We start from the raw sequence: 21,011 nt of genomic DNA on the forward strand, positions 1-21,011 counted from the left end.
ACTGTCCTCAACAGGCAGCAAAGAACACACGGGCAGTACCCAAGGATAGGGCAGGGTACCTCAGACACATGAGGATGCCGGGGAAATACAGTCCTGGTTGTTCAGAGAGAGTGGGAGCTAGGGAATGCTAGGAGTGGACGGTGCTTCCCTTGGTACTCTGTGTAAGGAAGCCAGAGACACCTTTAGACACTACGATCACCCACTGGTTTAACCAGATCTTCTGGGACTGTCTGGTCTTACCTTGCTCGGCTTACATAAGCCCATAGGCTGGCATGTTCTGATTTTGTCTATGTTATCTGCATGTACCTTTTGCTGTCCCTCTCTGGGCTGAGTGGGGATAAATACTGCAGCGTAAAGGGTTCAAAATATCGTGGTGTCCAGCTGCTTCACCTTCAGAAAAGAAAAAGGCCCAGGCAGGCCAAGGACACGCTACAATTGAAGGCAGGATCTGGATACCCACCCTGTCCGTAGATGAAGAAGCCTGGGTCAAAGGCAGAACCTGCTTTTGCTGCCCTCTAGTGGTCATAGTATAAACTGCACACTGTCTGCGCGGCCGCCCCCGTGTTGACCTCCTTTGTCTCTTCCCCGGGGAAAACTCTCTTCACTTCTGCCCCAGGGTCCAATACCCTTCCTTTTTCCTACTCTGAAATGTTCTGAAAGACAAAGGTCACCCAAATGTCCTCATCCAAGGCGCCCTTAGACAGACAAACTGGGAAGATGAACCAGCTTAAACTTACTGAGTAAGTATCCGTTTCAGGGCTCAAATAGTCACACCACAGCCACAGCTGGGCATGATCCCCAAACCTCATTTTTCTCTCGTCCTCTTATTCTTCACATGGCTCTCTTGAAACCCTCCTTGTCCTTGGCTTCTTAGATTGTCCCCTAGCTCCCTGGTTGGTCCTTCTCAGCTGTCTCTGCACTTTCAGGTCTCTTTGTCCCCACCTGCAGGTGTTTTCTTAGCCTATGGCCTTGCTTACACCAGCCTCTCAGGGCTCCATTGGAGGAACTTTTCATGGTTTTCAACCACCTGTACGGCTTTCCCAGTCCTGATGTCGCCTTCCTTCCAGACACAACCTATATCAGTCACCATTTATCACTGTGACAAAGTATCTGAGGAACTACAAACCACTCAGTGGGCAAAGGATTTATTGTGGCACATGGCTTCAGTCTGTGGTCAGCTGCCTCCGCTGCCATAGGCCTGAGGCAGAACTGGAGCATCATGAAGGAAGGATACGGAGGATGAAGGCTGCTCACGTCATGGTAGCCAAAGAGCAAAGAGGCATAATGGGTCAGGGACAAGATGTGCCTTTTGAAAGCACACCCCCAGTGACCCACTCTATCTAACCACGCCCTAGCTTGTAACAGACCACTGAACTATAAAGTGACGTTTGCATTAGTTCACGGATGCAATTAGCACTCTTGTGATCCTATTGCCTCTCAGTAAAGCTGGGGACCAGATCTTGAACCCACAGCGCTTCTCTAGGATGGGAGCCCTTGTCCTGAATGAGTATTGCTAAAAACATGTTCTAGGCCTGGGGGGGTGGAAGCAGAGGACTGGAATGAATGGAATAGATGTCACCTTCGAGGACACTTAATCCCTAATCCCTGATCCAGTCTGAACCCTATCTGCGTCTCTAGATCTGGGTACCAGCAGGCTCTTTTGTAGTTCTAGGAAGCCAGTTTGAATACAGCAGAACTCCAGAAAAACCACCAGAGGGCAGTGCTGCCCCACTCACAGCCTTTGGGAAGGCCTGTCTTTGTGTCTTGGTATTGAGGTCTTTCGAGGAGAATCAGGTGTGTGTGCGTGTGCGTGTGCGTGTGTGTGTGTGTGTGTGTGTGTGTGTGTTTGTGTGTGTGTTTGTGTGTGTGTTTGTGTGTGTGGTGTGTGTGTGCTGTGGTGTGGTGTGGTGTGTGTGTGTGGTATGTGTGTGTATGGTGTTTGTGTATGGTGTGTGTGTGGTGTGTGTGTGCTGTGTGTGTGCTGTGGTATGGTGTGGTGTGTGTGTGGTATGTGTGTGGTGTGTGTATGGTGTGGTGTGGTGTGTGTGTGTGTGTTTTGTGTGTGGTTTGTATGTGTGGTGTGTGGTGTATCTGTGGGGGGGTGTGTGTGGTGTGTGTGTGTGGTTTGTGTGTGTGGTGTGTGGTGTGTCTGTGTATGTGTGGTGTATGTGTGTGGTGTGTGGTGTATGCTATGTGTGGTGTGTGTGTGTGGTGTATGTGTGTGGTGTGTGTGTGTATGGTGTATGTGGTGTGTGTGTGTGTGTGTGTGTTACTTTGTGTGTCTCCTGGTGGGTTGTGGTGTCCATTGCTCACATCAGTGCCTTCAAATCCCACCACCAGGAAAGGGGATGCTGGTCATTTCAGGGACTTCTACAGAAGCAGGATGGCAGGACACTTAGAACTTGTATACCATCATTTTCAAGTGTGTTCTAACTCTGCCCCACAGGCTGTATGTGGCCAAGAGAGCTATGAATTCTGCTCAACACGAAATTATGAACTTCTTTAAAGCAGTGTGATGGAGTTGAGGGGGCAGTGTTGCTGCAGCTATTTCAGTCTGCAGCTCAGTCCTATGACTTGGTGCATGGACTTGGTTGATGCTATATGGCAATGCCAACAGGACAGACGACTGGAGGGATGGCTCAGCCCTTAGAAGTGCCTGTTCTCTCAAAGAACCTGGGCTCCTTGAGACACCCACCAGGTGGCTCAAAGACTGCCCGTGACTCCTGTTCCAAGGGATTGGGTGCCCTCTGGCTTCCTGGAACAGCTGCACACATGTGAGGAGCATGAACTCATGAACAAGCAAAAAACGATATTTTAAAGAGGCAGAGCCGGAGACCGTAGCTCAGTCGGTAGAGTGCTCACCCGCTATGACAGGAGGATGGTGGCACATAGCTCTAACTCCAGCTCTTGATAGGAGGATCTAAAGTTCAAGGCCACCCTCGGCTACATAAGGAGTTTGAGCTAGCCTGGGCAAAAGACTATCTTCAAGAGAAAAGTTGGACACATGTGATGGAGTCTTACAACTTCCAGGCCTCAGGCACCTGTCAATCAAATCGATGGCCTTAGGAAGGCCATTCTTGTCCAGGTTGAGCTGGTTGATGGGACCCTTATAGGCTGGGGGTTCAGGGCAGTTTTCTCCCAGTCTCACACCCATTCGAGCCCACCAAGCCCTAACAGGGCAGATGGTGGGTGAGCAAGCATGGCAGAGGATTTGTTGGTTTTCCCTGCCCTGAGCCCTACACCAGGAATGCTGGTGACTCAGCCAGTGCTGGGAGCCTCTCAGGTCAGAGCTGAAGAGAAGACATGAGTGTACTGTGCTAGTAGCTGTATCAAGACATGCTTGGGAAACAGGGTGCTCCTAGGGTGCAGGGGGAGCTGTCTCCTGCCTGGAGAAGAGAAGGGTAGGCAAGCTGTGCTGGGAAGGATGTTTGAACGCTGTAAGAATGGGGTGACTACATAAGGGAGGCGCCAGGCAGAGAGGGACCTCCGAAGTCTTGGGATGTGTCTCGTGGGGGAGGGCAGGGAAACAGCCATCCCCCTTACTGCCTCCCTCTCCTGCTCCCTCCCAAGGCCCAGAAATCCACGAACCCAGGGAATTTCTGCAGCTGGAAAAGGGAGGAGACATGATTGACATTCCTTCGCGTGTTCCACATTCTCTTGATTCATTCTTTCGGTGCTAGGGGCAGCCCCTGGGGGACTAGTGCATGCAAAGCCTGTGCTCTACCACTGGGCTACATCCCAGCCCGAGTTCATGTTCTATACCTGGGGGAGGCACACATGGAATTCTGGGAAGAGTCAGAAGCCTGTGGTCCACACAGCAAGGAAAGAGGAAAGGAAGGAGAGACACCAGGAGAGTAGGGGACAGGGGAAGGGCGGAGGGCAGGACAGGAGGTGGGTGGTGGCCCGAGGAGGGGGCAGGGAAAACTTTCTTGGCCTCCCTCTCCGCGCCCTCGCGGGCAATCAGGCCGGCAGGAGGCAGGTGGTCCGGGCAGACAATGGCGCGGAGGAGTGCGGAACCTGGGACTAAATTTGGCGTTGCCTTTGCAGGGCTCGGGGCCGCCCGTTCATCTCCATGCAAAGGAGAGACGAAATGAATATGCAGCGCGGGCTGTAATTGGGCCGCCGCGGCCGCCGCCGCCGCCGCCGCACTATAATTTTCCAAACAGGATCTTGCAATCAGGGCCTTATTCATTAGCGCATAAACAATTTTGTTTCTCGGCACTCGAGCCTGTCAATCAAGCCGAGAGGGAACATCTTGGCCGAAGGCGCGGGCCGTCGCGCGCGCTCCTACGCGCGCCCCCTCGAGCGCCGCCAAGTGGCTTTGTGCCCGGGAGCCCTTGGGTGCTGGGGTGGAGGGGGAAGGGGACTTTGCGGCAAGGTCCCCTGACAGCTCGCGTTTGGGAATCCTACAAATACGCTTTTGAATCTGCTTCTGACCCCCAGTCTTGTCCTAAGGGTATCTGTGCTCTCCTTCCAAGCCTCAGTTTACCATTATTAGCCTACTGGACTAGTGAGAAGCTTCGGAGAGAATAAAAATGGCTACAGCATTTGTTGCTGAAGCTCTGGGAGTTAGGGAACACTGCCAGTCCATTTATTTATTTATTTATTTATTTATTTATTTATTTATTTATTTATTTATTTAAAAAGGGGTGTCAGGGACCCGCAGAGGGCCCTTCACCCCACTCAAGACAGCCTTCTGGGATCCTGTCTGCCTCTGACAACCTGAGGGATTCTGGGAAAGCTGAACCCTGGCCTAGACTCCCCCACAAAGAGGCATGCTTGCTTGTGGGGGTCCTGTGCTTGCTGGCAGTTCTGCTTGCCCTAAAGCACCGGTAATTCTACAAGTTGGTTTGGGGCTCTGTACCTGTGGGTGGCTGTGTTTGTGTGCACGTGACTAAGTCTGTCCACACAAGCCCAGGTGCAGCCATGCTTGTGGAAAGACTGGGGTAGTGGGTGTAGCTGCCCGAGTTGTGGCTGTGATGGGGACCCAGGCTGTGAGAACACCAGAAAGAGGGGAACCTATGGAAGCAGGCTGTTTCTCTCAAGATGCACTATTGCTCTGTGGTCCTCAGTTCCTTGTCTACCCCTTCCTGGTCTGGCTTTCCCTTCTTGGCAGATTCCTTAGAGCACTCACTTTCCCAGCCTTTCACTTCTTCCCTCAGAGGGTGATTTATCTCCCACTGCTCCTGATATGGAGAGAGCTAGTGTCAGGTCTCTCTCGGGAATGCCAGGGCCAAATATTCCTGTCAGCAGTTTTACATGGATCACATGTCAGAGCTGCAGGCCCATTGCCTGGATGGAGACACAGAGGCCGGGGACAGGAAACCAGAAAGAGACCACTTGGAGGTGCTCCTGCCAGTGACGCACAGGCAAGTTTTGAAGTAATAAATGTATTTAGCTGGGGTACAATGCCCTCTCTCTCTCTCTCTCTCTCTCTCACACACACACACACACACACACACACACACACACACACACACACACACATAGAGCTACCCAACAGCTAGGGCAGCCGACTATGGAGGTACCCAGAACCCCATATACTCCCTCCAACCTCCTATGTCTTTTGCTTTGTCTCTGTCCCCACCCCCAACAGTCTCCACTTGAAGAGACAAAGAATTTGAGGATGTGCCGGCAGCCAAATGACAGGCCATCAGTCTCTGCCCAGACACTCTCTTCACAGTTCTAGCCCGGATGCCACTCCACCCGATGGTCACCCCCAGCACCGGGCCAGGAAGGGAGGTGGCCCAGAAGGGGCTGCAGTGGGAGTGCAGGAGTCCGGAAGGCCAGAGGAACAGTCTTCAACCTGTGAATCCGGCCATGCCTGGCCCACAGCCTCTCGGCCCCTGCCAGTGTCCCCGGATGCACTGATGCATGCTGACCCCAACCCGAGACCTCTGGGACAGATTGTCACCTTCGTGGGCTGTAAGAATCGGAATCGAGGGTCCTGGACAGGAAGCTGAGGTTAAAAGCTACATGGCTACTTTCCTGTTGGAGTGTGTCAAGTGTCTCTGTGTGTGAAGAGAGTTGTTTAATCCACTTGGCACGATAAGGCGAAGGGAAGCCGAGAGGAAGACACCCCTGAACCAGAGACCCCAGACGCATGTCCCAAGTTGCACTTCAGAGGAAGCCCTGCCAGCCCCACCCCCACTCCCCCCACCTGCTGGAGGCAACCAAGTCAGGAGTCAAGGTCTCTGTGAAAAACTTATTGTTTGTACTTCCTAGAAAATGGCTCTTCTTCCAAAGCCTTGTTCCAGCCAGCCTTTCTAATGCACCAGGTGCTTTTGCGGCCATCACGTGCCCCATCCGGGAGGTAGGCTAGTTTGCCCATTTATTAAGGTCCGGTTTGAAGCCTAGAATGTCAAGTCATCTTTCCCAAGGTCACTGTTAGGAAGAAAAGGAATCAGGACTGGAACACATGGCTTCACACACACACACACACACACACACACACACACACACACACACACACACAGAGCAGTGGTCCTCTGACCTGGCTCCAGCCCTTTGCTACCTCATTGAGGGGTAGGCTTTCATGCTAGAGACATCCTGGTTGTCCCTGGTCCAGCCCCCAAGCTATGAGATCACACAGGCGTAGAGACCCGAGGACTAGGCCTGCTTGGAGACATTCCCCTAGAGAGTCTGTCAGGGTCCAGCCTTCTCCCTGTTGAAACTTTGCTTACATCTTGGTTACTCATGTAATATGAGGCAGTAAAAAGCTGTGTGACACCCCTCCCCACCCGTCCTGGAGAAGTCGTTCGCCCTTTCTGGCATCTGCTTCTTCACTACTCTTAGGCTAAGTTCTTACCGCAGCACCCAGCTGTAGCCCAGCACTACGGTGGGTGGAGACAGGAGGATCCCTTGGGGCTTGCCCCACAGTTAGGTCTAGCCAGATTCAGTGAGAGATCCAGTTTCCTAAAATAAGGCAGATGAGTACTCAGCTCTGAAGAAGACGTTTATGCTACCCCTGCCAAGGCGCTGGGAACAGTACAGAAGAGGGGGCAGAAACCAGGAGCTGACGGATAGGGAGCAAGACTGCAAAGTGTCATCTTCAGAGCCACACACAGCCGTTGCAGTCATGAAATTTCAACCTGGGACTGCACTGGGTCTGCACATGAATGGGTCCATCAGTAGCCAGGCAAGGATGGAGTAGGAGTTTAGCACCCTGCTAAACCGTTTCCTACTGAAGGATTCAGGGAATGAGGCAGCCACTGCTCTCAGCTGTGTGCCCACTAGTGATCCCACCAGGCCTCAGTAAATGGTCTCGATCCCGTAGCCACACAGGTGGCCCCGGTTAATCTAAACGAGTCACAAAAGAAACCCGAAAGTCATGAACCTTAGAAATGGACAGGAGGAGGGTGGGGTAGGGGCACAGAGATATAGGAGAGCGAGTTGGGGAGAGTAGCCAGAATGCAGCTGTGTGCATGTACGAAATTGTCAAGAACTAAAGACAGTAACAGGGCAGAGAGCAACAGAGGATCTGATAGCACCCACACACGGGCGCGCACACCTGCGTGCCACACCAGACACACGCATGTGCACGCACGGATAGCAAATGTGCACACACACACACACACACACACGGGTAACAAACAAATCCTGTGCTCATTATTACAGCTCTAGCACCTAGCTCAGCACCATGTACATAGTAAAAGTTCCACAGAAATCTATCACAAAAGCAGGCATCTGAAAACTGAACCAAAAAAAAAAAAAAAAAAAAAGCCACAGTGGCCCATAGGACCTGTGTCCTTCTGTCTACCTCTCTATCCCCAATCAGGCTGGTATTCCTGGGGCCCCTCGGAAGACTCAGCCCCACCCAGAGCCTCACTGCTGGTGGGTGGGTGCCAGAGTCTAGTCTGTACTGTCTGTACTGTCTAATACAGTAGCTACTGACCTTATGGCTACCGGCACCAGACCTGTGACTACTTCGAATGGATGTGCTGCACAGCACACATGCAATTTTGCACCCCAAAGGAGGGAGGTGAATCCACTGATCCCATTGATTCCAATAATTCCATTGATAACCTGTTGGGGTGATCCTGTGGCCTGTGGGATGATGCAAAATAAGTTACTCACCTTGCATCATCTGACTCTGTTCTTTCTCTCTTTCTTTAATAGTGCTGTTTACACACACACACACACACACACACACACACACACAAAACCACGTTAATGCTCCAGCAATGAACTACACCCTTAGCCTTTCTTATGTCTTCTTCCTAGAATATGTAGCACACTTCTTGCCCTTGAGGCCTGTTCTGTATTCTATTGGAAGGTGCTATAGACCTCTGCTGCAGAAGGCTCAGGGAAGCTCCCAGATGTTCACTAAAGTCATCCGTTGTGGCTCTCCCAATGCACTCAGGTCCAGGAATGAATAACCCATGAATAGCCCTCTGCCTCAGTTGCCCTCACCAGCCCTCCACTTCTGTCTTGCAGGGACACTTGACCTCTCCTCTGAGTGGGGTCCAGATCACCAGCTCAGGAGTCCTTGGGGGCCTTGGGTACCCATCTCCCATCTGACTGAGGCCTCCACCTTAGTCCAGCCAATTATTTTCTGTGCGTTACACTTAGCTACATCTCTTCTCTCTTCTATTCATTACTTTCTCCCAGGCATCATCCATTCACCCAGGAAACATCTAGTGGGCACTAATATCCAGGTGTCTTCTTGGAGCTTAAAAAGTACCTCAGTGAAAGAAGACACCAACTCTGATCTTCTGAGCTCACATCCTAAAAGGGAAGAGACAAGAGGCGAGCATTAACACCGGTCCCCCTGCCCTCTTTGACTCGCCCCCTTTGACTCATCCTTTGTGGGCAGCTGGAGGGATCTCATGTATATCCAGGCCACCTCCCTGGTTCGAAGCCCTCCCTGGATCCCCAGTACGTTTAGAATTAAGGCTAAGTTCAATAGCTGGGCGTGCAAAACCAGACTCTGGCCAACTTGCTCCGCCTTGTTCCGCACGTCCCTGGCCTGTTCTCTAGCGCCCCCTGCGTTCGCTTGTTCTCATACTAAAGGGTTCGTTGTGTGGTTCCGGGGAGCTTTGCGCCCAGATTCTTGTGTCTCTAAAACTGCGCCCCAGCTGTACACCTGCAGCCACTATGGCTCACAAACCCGTGTGCCTACTCTGTGAGCAGGACAAGTCACGTTTCCGCGACTCTTTCCCTTTCGGAGAGACCTAGTGGGCCTCTAGGGCTGTCCAGGTATGTCTGACTTTCCAGAGCCTCAGCGGGAACTGGCTCTGTGATTCAGGAAGTCGCCATGGCAACCGTCAGGCCCTCGTGCCATCTCCTGCAATCAGCGCTGGGACCCGGACACCCGCTGGGCTTCCTGGAGATTTCGTTCCCCACGGTGGGGAGTCTGGGGTGGGGGGGAGGTGCGGGGGTATGGGAAGCCTCTTAGCTCTCCCCCTCCTTCCCTGCCTGACCCCCCTCTCCTCACTCCTCTTAGCAGGGCTGGGACTTGAGAGAGAACGGCTCTGGACTTTAAAGTAGCAACAGAAGTTCTAGTTCCCTATAAGCCACCCACACTTTGTGAGGTCTTTCGTGGAGATGATCCCTTCCTCTCTTTGCACCTCTATCTTCTCACCCCTTTGATGATGCTTCCTTACTGGTTCTCTGTAGGGTCTGAGGCAATGACATTCCGTGTATCACGTTCTCAGTTAGTATTCTGTGGAATTTTGAAAGGTGTAGGACAAACTCTTACCTTCACAGGGCTTCCTACCTGTTTACAGCTGCAGTCAGAAGAATTTAGAGTCAGAGAGGTAGAGGAGAAAAAGACCAAGGCCACTAGCCCTGCATGAACAGATGCTAAAGGCTGCCCAAGAGGGACGTGTGTTACCAACCAACAGGTGACCCAGCCCCCCTTCTGATCTTAGGTTAGATCAAGGGGCTGGAGGGGGGCCCTCTCATACCCCAGGACTGTCAGTGGGAAGACTCCCAAGTCAGAAGCCTGCCTTGCCCTGAGTGAAGACACCAGCCGCCATCACTGGGCCCCCTTGGTGCTCTAGACCAGAGAAGCCTGACCCAGCTGAACTCTCAGTGGCTGTAGATCGGGGAACTGCAAGTGTGACAAGTGCCAGATCCAAACCTCTGGCGCTGTGTGATGAGTCCCGCTTCGTGTCTATTCTATAAACAACATTTATCTTCATTCTCCACCCGGACCCTGGGTTTCTGAATCAGGACCCCTCGGTATCCAGTTCTCTATCTCCCCCACAACACACCCCCAGTTCTTGCTCAGGTCTGGAGGAAGAAACTACATGTGGCTGTGCTTCTTGTGTCTCATTTAATCCCTGAAACTCTGCCAAGTAGCATTTACAGCCTGCATTTCATAGGAAAGGAAACAAAAACTCAGAGAGGTAAAGTGATTTTACCCAAGGTCACATAGCTAGTAAGAGATTTGAACCCGGGGCCAGAGCTCTCAGAGAAAGGGGGGATCGATAGAGTTTTGTGGATGCGTCTAGGGCAGGAAGGCCTGGCTGGCAGAGAGACGGAGAGTGCAGTGCAGACGCAGGGTGGGGGCTGCATGACCTGGCCAAGTGGAGGGTCAAGCTGCCTTGGCCCAGCTCCCATCTCCAGCCTCGGGGCCAGCTTGTGAGGTGGAGCTGAAACATTCAGGCAGTTTCCTTTCCTTTGTTGGGAGTGATGTCGCCCATTTCCTGGATGTCCAAGAACCCCGCTTCAAACAATAGTGCTGTCAGGAAGCCAGGAAGGGGCTGCTGCCCTGTACTTGGTTCTGCCCCATCCCTCCCCACCTCCTGAGACTTGGCCAGGCCATCCTTCATGCTTATCTCTTAGAGGCTGATGTCCCACACTGCCACCAGCCGGGATACACTCCTGTGAATAGGGTGCCTCGCTTCTCTGGCCCTCAGCTTCCCATCCGAAGATCAGGGGACACATCCTCATCTAGCAGAGCCAGTGTGGCCATCAGAGGACAGAGACAGGAACAGCAAAAGGCAGCTAACACACTAGACACAGGCAACAGATACTCTGGAAATTTTCCTGTTTTGTAGTCTTCCAGAAAAATTCAGTTAGCTCTAAATGATGGGATTGCCAACTCAATTCTTCAAGGCTACTGGTTGTGCATGTGATCACCTGCATTTTGCTCTATTTGAAGACTGAATCAGACTTGTAGCTTAAGGGTTGGACAAAATTGATGGTTAGCTTTGGGACTCAGTAACAACCCAGAATCTCCGTGGGGATAAGTCTTAATGAGGACTGTCTACTCTGGGTTTGCCTGTGGGCAACTTGGGCCACTGTGGGCAGCTCCATCCCCTAGACCATGCAAGAGTGAAGAAACTGAGCTGACTGAGTACAGTGAGCATGCGTGCATACATTTCTCTCTGCTCTTGACTGTGGGTGTCATGCAAGCTCCTGCCACTGTGCCGCCCCCCACCCTTGCCTATGCTAGACTGTAGTGTGGAACCATAAGCTGAAATAGAGCCTTTCTCTCCTCAATTGTTTTTGCCAGGGTGTTTCATCACCACAACGGAAATGAAAACAGAACAGGTGAAATCCGGCACTTATGACGGCGTATAACCTGGGACGATGATGTGGTTTGTTTGAGCTTCAGCTTCTTACCTATATATAAGGCAGTACCAATAATACTATGTTAGGTGTCCCTGTGAGAAATAGTGTGAGTAAATCACGCAGCTCAGTGCCTGTGGTAGGTACACACAATTATCAACAATCCCGATCGTCACCAAAACATTGTTATTATTATTTCTACAGTACCTCCACAATCCCCGCCTCCGGTCTTTGCTCCCAGGGTTTCCCTGTCTGTCACCCATGCATTCAGCTTGCCCATTGTAAAACAATGGGAATTTTTTGGCCTCTTTGGGCCCACGCTGCTGTTTTAAGAGCCAGTCCAGTCCTCCTGACATTGAACTTGCCAACGAGTTGGAGCCTACACCCAGCATCTGACAGCGTCTGTGTCCCCAGTTCCGCAACAGATTGGAATCCTCCCCACAAGAAGGGGAGCTGCACAAGTGGTTCAAGCTGTCTCCAGGCTTGGGAGCTGGGTGGGTGCTTTTGTCAAGAAACATGGCCTTTTCATTAAGGCCATTGTCCGCCAATTAGCCCAGCACTGACTCACAGGGAGCACAACACTGGGGGCCCGCTGTTCAGGCGGCCTGTGGCTGCAGCATTGTGTTCTACGAGCCCTGCGTCTCGTACCCTAAAGAGTCTCCCCTCTGCCGCTCTTCTAGGTGGCTTCTTCACCCTGCCGTGGGGTGCACCTGTCACCTCAGTGAGGGCGCATTTGTCGCTTGTGTGCTTGGTACCAGGTGGTGTACCTCTGTCATGTTATTGAATTAACAGAACCACCCGGAAGGAAAGTGCCGTTGTCATTGCTGTTCTTGCAGAGAAGGCAACAAAACCTCCGAAAAAATGTTTCTCAAGTCGAAGAGGACACAAAACTGTCTCCTTAGTCACCAGAAGAACTGCCATTTGGACAGCGTTTTCTAAATAAACTTTGAGTTGCACTGCCTTGGACGAGTTAGAGACCTCTCCATTTGCCCCCTGCCTACCCCGTCTCTCCTCATCCCTTCTTCATCAAGTCTGGAACATGAAGTCAGAGATAAAATATACACACAGCCCCTGACGGAAGACACTCAAGAGAAGAAAGGGAAGTGAACAGGACGGATAATCACCATGTAATCAACGCAGACAAGAGCTACATGCCAGAGACATCTCTCATATCAGAGTCACTCCAGAGATTTTTGTGTGGACACAGCCACCACAAGCCAGTTGTTCTGCTGCTGGGGTGAGGTGGGGTGGGGTAGGGGGCTTAGTTGCTTCCCCTGTCTGTCTGTTTCCTACAAACAACACTTCCCTGAAAGCCTTATAACATCTGTCCACACACCCCAATCAGCATTTCTGTAGAGTCACTTTACAGGTGTGGAATTACACGCTTACTTTGACATTTTAATAGCTACCCCTTCTGGACACAGTGCGTTAATATATCCACTTATGACTTCCATATCTGGGTCAATACATGATATTATAAGTGTGGTGGTTTGAATAGGTAGCTATGGCTCCTATGGACTCATGCATTTGAATGCTTGGCTATAAGGGGTGACACTGGTAGGAGGTGTGGCCTTGTTGGAGTAGGGGTTATCTTGTTGGAGGAAGTGGGTCACTGTGGAGGTGGACCTTAAGGTCTTATATGAGCTCCAGCTCCATCCAGCGTGATATACAGTCTCTCCTTGCTGCTCGAGGATCAAGATGTAGGACTCTCAGCCCCTTCGCCAGCCACATGTCTGCCGGCGTGTCACCAGGCTTCCTGCCGTGATGATAATGGACTAGACATCTGAAACTGTAAGCCAGCCCCAACTACATGTGTCCTTTATAAGAGTTGCCTTGGTCGTGGTGTCTCTTCGCAGCAGTAAAACCCCAAACTAAGACAATCAGGTTCTTACAATTTTGCTGAACAAATAAAATGGCACCATGTGGCTTGGATGGGCATCATTCTGACCCCTGATTAAACATCTCTCGTGCGCACTAGGTGAATAGTCTCTTCTGCAAACGTCTTGTCTCGTAGCCTTTGTGGATGTCTCTGCTTCATGTTTATCTCAAGTTTTTGATGGCGCACCTGACTTCTGGCTCCTTACGCCTGGACCTCCTCTGGCAGTCCCTCCTGCCACGCCTCACTCCTGTATGAGAGTTGTCCTGAACCACCGAGTGTCAGCCATGCAGGTTCACCCCCCATGCAGAACCCAAGGGACCGAAGGAGCCCCCTGACTCAGCATTGCTCAGTGATCTCCAAAAGGTTTCTATGTTGGTTTTTAAGGTCAAAAGCTTCCTAGTAGGGACTGGAGAGATGGCTCAGCTTGTAAAAGCACTTGCTGCTCTCTCACAGGATTGAGCTCAGTTCCCAGCTCCAATGTCTGAGGCAGTTCACCAGTGCCTTTAACTCCAGCTTCAAAGGGATCTGTCACCGTCATCTGGCCTCTGTGACTACCCACAGGCCCTTGTCCATACAGTCACACAAACACACACATAAATGCAATAGAAATACAATAGCTCACTCATATGTATATGTAGGTAGGTAGGTAGGAAGATAGATAGATAGATAGATAGATAGATAGATAGATAGATAGATAGATAGATAGCTTCTTATAAATGCTGTAAACCAGCTCATCCCCTAAACAAGACCAAAGTCACATAAAATTTCAATGAGGGAGATGGATATTGAAATCTCAGAAATTCTCCCATAGCTTGTCCTTCAAACGTCGGTGTGGACAATTTGTTTAAACAAGGCCCAGGGCTGAGGAGACAGCTCTGTCAGCACAGTGCTTTGCTTTGAGAGCTGGAGGGAGGGCCTGAGCTTAGTCCCCAGAGTCCATGTTCAAAGGCTGGGCGCCGTGGCCTGCACTTAGCTTTGTATTTTTCGGTTATTTGTTTAAGGTTTTAGTTTCAGTTTTTTTTGAGACGGTGTCTATGGTGTAGCGTTCACTGTTCTGGAACTCATTCTGAAGACCAGGCTGGCCCTGAATTCACAGTGATCCACCTGCCTCTGCCTCCGCCTCCGGAGTGGGATTAAAGGTATATGTCACCCTCCCAGGCCTGGTGACATGTGCTTGCGATCCCATTGCTGAGAAACTAAGACAAGATGATCCGTGGGTCTTGCTGGTTAGCCTAACTGGTGAGCTCCAGACCGACGGCATACCTTATCGCAAAGGAAGTGAATGACGTTCCTGAGGTTGACATCCAAGTTTGTCTTCTGGCCTCTGTACCTACACGCACACCTGTGTGTGCACCCCATGTCTCTTGGGCACCTGCAAACTTCCACACATACCTGCTATGCTACCTTCTCCTTCATGTCCCTGTCGTCCCCTCCCCCCAGCCAGGAGTGGATCCTCAAGAGCCACTCCCTCTTGAACCAGAACCATTGGCTTCATCTTGTGCAGAAAACTGTAGCTGCTGTGGGTCCACGAGTACAATGGCCTGCCCTGTTACAACCAGAGGACAGCATTTCACAGCATTCCCTGCATTCTCCAGCCCTCACATGGCTTTACCTCCTCTTCCACAGTATTCCCCGAACCTTGTAGAGGTTGATAGACAGGTCTCACGTGGGGCGGAGCATTCAACAGTCACAGACTCTCTGCACTTTGACCATTTACAAATCTCTGCACAGATTACTGCCCACTACAAGAAGAAGCTTTTCTAACCAGGGTTGAGAGAAACGCTAATCTACAGATTTTAGCATAAATATTTAGAAGGCAACTTGACAAACGTGCCTGGTTAGCGAGACAATAGGTTCCCCTCCCTAGGGCCTATGACCCCCTAAATCATGGCTTTGGAACAGGTCTACAGTATGAGACGTGCATTCTCTCCTGTGGAGCAGGTTCAAATACAGTCAGAAGACAGTTGGTTCCCTCTGTAATAGCCTTGCCACTATCGCTTCAGTAGGCACATCTTGCTGGGCAGGTTGGTATGTGTATATACTTGGCCCAGGGAGTGGCACTATTTGGAGGTGTGGCCTTGTTGGAGTCACTGTGTGAATCACTGTGGGCATGGGCTTTAAGACCCTCAAGGGCTGGAGAGATGGCTCAGTGGTTAAGAGCCCTGACTGTTCTTCCAGAGGTCCTGAGTTCAATTCCCAGCAACCACATGGTGGCTCACAAGCATCTGTAATGGGATCCGATGCCCTCTTCTGGTGTGCATGAAGACAGGGACAGTGTACTCACGTACATGAAATAAATGTTAATTAAAAAAAAAAAAAGAACCTCATCCTAGCAGCCCGGAAGTCAGTATTCTACTGACTTTCAGCTTTCAGATGAAGATGTAGAATTCTCAGCTCCTCCTGAACCATGACTGCCTGGATGCTGTCATGCTCCCACCTTGATGATAATGGACTGAGCCTCTGAAACTGTAAGCCAGCCCCAATTAAATGTTGTCCTTGTAAGAGTTGCCTTGGTCATGGTGCCTGTTCACAGCAGTAAAACCCTAACTAAGACAGTATGATAGCGTGCAGGATCCATCACTGTGTAAGTCACGTGATGCCTTTTTCCCACCTGCAGCCTGCATAGCATACCTCTCAGCACTATGAAAGCTAACCATCAGAAAGAAACTTTATAGGTCATTTCCTTTAATTCTCAACATGCTGCAACCAGAGCGTGTTGTGCCTTCAGCAACTGGGTCTTACCGTCTAGTTCTGGTGGGCAATCAAGAGTGACGGCAATGACTTATATGGGGGGCGGGGCGCTCTGGGACCTTCCTAACCAATGCTCATGTGGGGGTGTCCCGCATTTGGCACTAAGATTTTCATTTGATAACCCATGTCTCCCGGGAGAAGCACTGTCTATCCAGGGTGAGCACTTCCATCCAGATTCCATTTGTTAAGAAGACAGATATTTTAATTAGCCATACGACTCCTTCATATATCCTTAGATTTGGGTAACTTTCCCCTCCCCCTCCTCTTACCCATATACCCTGGCTCCCAACCTCGCTTAAGCCTTTTAAACCCCAGTACCCTTCTCTAGCTCCAAACCATGACATGTAATTCTTGGTATGGAAAAAGAGCCCAGATGCTCACTTCCACCAATCCTTCCCTCTATAGGTGAAGAGGCAGACTCAGAGACAAAAGTAGCTTGCTAATACTGTGTTCTGAATTAGAGACAGAGTGGGCAAAATTCCCCTGCCTCAGCATCCTCTTTGGCTCACTGCCCATTACAGTAGGACAGACACTAAAGAATTTTCCTGAGAGTTCTTCTACTTGAGTTCACACCTGGGACCCTCGGATCCTTGGAAGCCACCGCAGTGACAGAAGCTGCATGTCCAACAGATGATTAGATAAACAATGTCTTTAAATCAAGCTGTCGTACCCTATCATGCCCCCATTCCGGATGGCAAGAGAAAGGAATGCTATTATCATTTTCTTTTAAACATCGACTCTTCCACGAGAGCAACAGAACTGATTAAAATAAGGCTGGAAGAAAGGGCACGCCTGCTTCATTTGCATTAAATCCTCAAATTAAAGGAACACTGGCATGCAATTATATTTCTTATTACCATAGCCTATTTTGACCTTTTACGTATCCTTTCTTCAGTTCACAGATGGCATTTCTCCTGAGACTACCTTGGGGATTTCTGAGCTTTGACAAAAAGAAAAAGAAAAAAGATAAAAGAAAAAAAAAAGAGTTTTCTCTTTTCTTCAGTGATGCCAATCATTAAGTTAACACTGGCCTTGCCTGTGTGCATTCTGCAGAATGGCACTCGTCTCTCGATGATCCAGGCTGCCCTTCTTGGAGGAAGTTTGGACTGTAGAACATACATTCAATACTTCTCGAGCTCTACAGTGCCTAAAATGACAGAACTTCAGGGAAACAAGATGTCTTCCTGGCTCGTGAACAGGAGGGCACTATGTGCAAGGTGTTCCTGAGTTGAAAGAAGGTCTGGAGATACTTTGGGCAGAGACTGTAGTGAGTAGAAACTCACAGATGGATGTTGGGGTGCGATGGTAAGGAGCAGGAGACTTTCAGTTCTGACTCTTGGAACACTCAGCCTCACGCTGCAACTGGACTCTGTCCAGCAGACTCGGAAGACGTCCTCGGGCAGTCATGTCTCTGACAGAATAAAAACACAAGCCAATAGGCTGCACGAGCATTTGCACACCTGCCTTTCACACACCAAGCCGTGCTTCTGTCAGAGGAACTTTTTGTTCATGCCTCGGGGCTGTGGTCCTGCTCTTCCCTCAGGCTGGGATGGTTTTCTACCAGCTCTTTCTCAAATACCGTTTTCCCAAACAAGCCCTCCCCACCGTCAAGCTGCCCACTTGATCCTCACATTGTCCGTGTAACTCCTCCGCAGGTTCTCGTAACCTCAGACCACCTTGTTTCCATGTTTACCTGTGCGTAGCCTCCGGATGGAAGCAGGGTCCCCATCTGTCTTGTTTGCTGCCCGGTACTACACAGCAATCACCAAACTGTAAAAGAGTGGTTTGGTGAGATTATCGTGTATTCCTGGCATTCTACTGCAACTCTATTGCCTCCCTCCCTTTGAACAGAGAGGGAAATGTATTCACATGTTTCTGAATGTAAATGAGCAAGCATGGTATCACTTAGTCACAATATGTATGTCTAAGTCATATGCTAAACCAAGCACAGCTGACTCTCGTGGGGGGTAGATAAAAATATCAATATTCCTAGAAGGGGTGTTTTGTAGAAGATAGAGATACAGCAAAGGGAGGTTATAGAAATGGGCCAAACTCTCATGGCATGCAGGACGCTTTTGGGAACCCTTGAAGGCGTTGGAACAGCACAGACTCACGCTGCACAGTAGGGGATGAAACGGATGTAAGGGTGCTTTTAATGTGCATCTCGGGCTTGAAGCCTGATGAGCCCAAAGGCCAAGGGCATGGTCATTAGAACCAGGAGTACAGCATTGCTGCCCAGATCTACCACTCCGTGTGTGTGTGTGTGTGTGTGTGTGTGAAGCAAACTTTACACGTTTGCAAATCTCAATGACTTTTTTGAGAATGTTTCATCTAGCCTAGTCTGGTCTCGAACTTGTTATGCATCTGAAGATGGCCTTGATCATCAATGAGTATATATCTATTTTCCAACCCCTAAGCTCTGGGATTACAGGCATATGGTGGTTTGAATGAGAAATGTTCCTTCCCCACAGGCTCAGGCATATGACGCCTATTGGTGGTGCTGTTTGGAAAGGTTATGAGGAGGTGCAGCCCTGCTGGGAGAAGTTTAAGAGTTTACATCCTCATAGCACTCCCAGCTCACTCTCTACTTCCTCCCCTATCCCCGCATATAATTGAGGAGATGTGATCTCTTCATTTCCTGCTCCTGCTTCTTGCTATGCCTCTCCACCATGATGGATTCTCACCCCTCTGGAATGGTAAGTCAAATGACGTCTTTCTCCTACAAGCTTCCCTGGTCATGGTGTTTTATAACAGTCGTGGAAAAGTTACAAATATAAAAGTTGATATCACAGAGTGGGCTGTTGCTGAAGACCCTAACCACATCGTTTATTAGAGGAATATGAAATCCGTTGGAACTTTGGACCAGAAAAGTGGCCGAATCCTGCAAGCAAAACTTAACAGGCCATCATAGCAGAGCCCCAGCTTAGAGGTCTGCCTGTTTCGAGAGGTTTCAGAGGGAATCGACAACTTTAATAGTACCTGGGCTAGATAGCATTCCTCTCTGATAGTTTGGCAAAGAATCGGTTCATTTTCTGCCCCTGTCCTTAGAACTTGCCTAAGGCTAAATGAAAATGCAGTTTCTTTGGAGCAGAAAACTTCAACGTGCTGTGATGTCAATCCTGTGGTGTGGTCATTACTGACACTTCTTCCTCCTGCTGCTGCTGCCCCACCTCCACTTGCTGCTGTGCCTCCTCACCAGGATGCACCCCTACCCCTTTGAAACTGTAAGCCCAAGTAACCCGTCTCTTCTGTGAGCTGCCTGGGCCATGGTGTTCTGTCACAGCAGCAGTAAAGTGATTAATACTAGGCAAATGCCAACACACCAAGCTTTTCATGATTACAAAAAAAAAAAAAAAAAAAAAAAAAAGAGTGACTTGGGGTTTACACTGAAAATGTTTAGGATGGGGGTTGGGGACTTAGCTCAGCAGTAGAGCGCTTGCCTAGCGAGCGCAAGGCCCTGGGTTCAATCCCCAGCTCCGGAAAAAAAAAAAAAAAGAAAGAAAATGTTTAGGACCCGTAAGAACATCACAACTTCAAACTGAATTTTTCCCATGTGGTAGAAACAACTTTTTGGGGGTTTTTGGTTTTTTGTTTGTTTGTTTGCTTGTTTGTTTGTTTGTTTGTAATCAATGCTGTGCTTTGAAACAAGGCCTCACTCTGCAGCAGCTCAGGTTGTACTTGAACCTTGCAGTGATCCTCCTGCCTCAGCCCTTCCAACCCTGGGATCACAGGCATGAGCCACCAGACTCAGCTATATGAGCCACTTTTTAAAGCCCGAGTACTTCACGGCCTGTTTCATGGCCTAAGAATAGGACCTTCATTACACTCAAAGCATTTCGCCCAGGATTTGCTACCTATAAGGAAACAATTTGATGTGAATAGGTTAAGCACATTTCTTCATGGAAGGAATCTGTTGTTTGGTGGGAGATGGGCTTTGGAAAGATAAATGTGGCGGCTGGTTAGTCATTTCCTAGAAGTCTGTCATGCAGTGGGCATCAGGACAGACATTTAGCCCTTGTAGTCTGGGACAGGGTGCATACGCAGTGGTGTAACACTAGTGTTACGTGTTCACACCGTTAGGACACTGCTACCATTTGTGTACCCAGAAAGAAGGCTGCTGCATTTGGAGTGTCAGGCCAGACAGTAGACACCACCTCTGTGCTCCCCCCTCCTTATTAACGTGTGAAGAAACTGAGGCATAGTAACACTAAGAGCCTTGCATAGGGTCACACAGCTACTGAGTGCCTTCCAACCCAAACAACGGAATTCCAGAGCGCTTGCACTCCGCTATCACGCTATACACCATGTCACGGGAACAATGGGGCAGGATGTAGGAAGACGGTGCTTCCTGGGGAAGACAGGACTAGTGTCTGCCTTGAGAGATGGCTAGAGGTTCAAGAGGCAGAGGAGGAGGAAGGATGGTTTCCTGGCGAGATAGCAGCCTGATAGATTTAAGTGCTGAAAAGCATCTAGGCATCAGCACAGGTCTGTGGTCCCAGTTACCCGAGAAGCTGAGACAGGAAGATCACCAAGTTCAACGCCAGCCTGGGCAAGTTAGTTGAGATAATGTCTCAAACATGAAAAGTCAAACTGGGACTGGGAACGTAACTTAGCGGGAAGTCCTGGGTTTAACCCCCAGCACAGGAGAAAAAAAAAGTGGAAATCAATCTGGGATTGGCCTTCTATAGAGTACAGGATTCACTGTAAGATTAAGATAGATGTGGGGAAATGGGCTAGGCTAGGACCAGATCGTGGAGTGTCAGAATGCCAGCGAGGGCTCAGGCTTACCCTAGCAGGTCGCTGAAGACATTGAGCAGCAGAGGCACGCACAGCAAATGGGAGATGGACTAGACTCCAGTTA

The 21,011-nt window shown here is 50.0% G+C and overlaps 2 long non-coding RNA genes across 4 annotated transcripts; one reads left to right on the forward strand and one right to left on the reverse strand.

The window, feature by feature from the left end:
* Positions 1 to 6,191: 6,191 nt before the first annotated feature.
* On the reverse strand, positions 6,192 to 9,628 carry LOC108350358 (uncharacterized). 2 transcript variants are annotated; one of them, XR_005502118.2, is made up of 5 exons: positions 9,524 to 9,598; positions 8,684 to 8,727; positions 7,895 to 8,046; positions 6,809 to 6,915; positions 6,192 to 6,384 (listed from the first exon to the last, which is right to left on the reverse strand). It is a non-coding gene; the product is annotated as an uncharacterized LOC108350358 (long non-coding RNA). The 2 variants fall into 2 exon arrangements; XR_001837088.3 differs by lacking the exons at positions 6,192 to 6,384; positions 6,809 to 6,915 and adding an exon at positions 6,943 to 7,299 and having other exon boundaries at positions 9,524 to 9,628.
* Positions 8,973 to 13,494, forward strand: LOC120101535 (uncharacterized). 2 transcript variants are annotated; one of them, XR_005502120.2, is made up of 2 exons: positions 8,973 to 9,198; positions 11,465 to 13,494. It is a non-coding gene; the product is annotated as an uncharacterized LOC120101535 (long non-coding RNA). The 2 variants fall into 2 exon arrangements; XR_005502119.2 differs by lacking the exon at positions 8,973 to 9,198 and adding an exon at positions 9,431 to 9,845.
* Positions 13,495 to 21,011: the final 7,517 nt, after the last annotated feature.

This window comes from Rattus norvegicus, chromosome 3, assembly GCF_036323735.1.
Source record: "Rattus norvegicus strain BN/NHsdMcwi chromosome 3, GRCr8, whole genome shotgun sequence".
Lineage (NCBI taxonomy): Eukaryota > Metazoa > Chordata > Mammalia > Rodentia > Muridae > Rattus > Rattus norvegicus.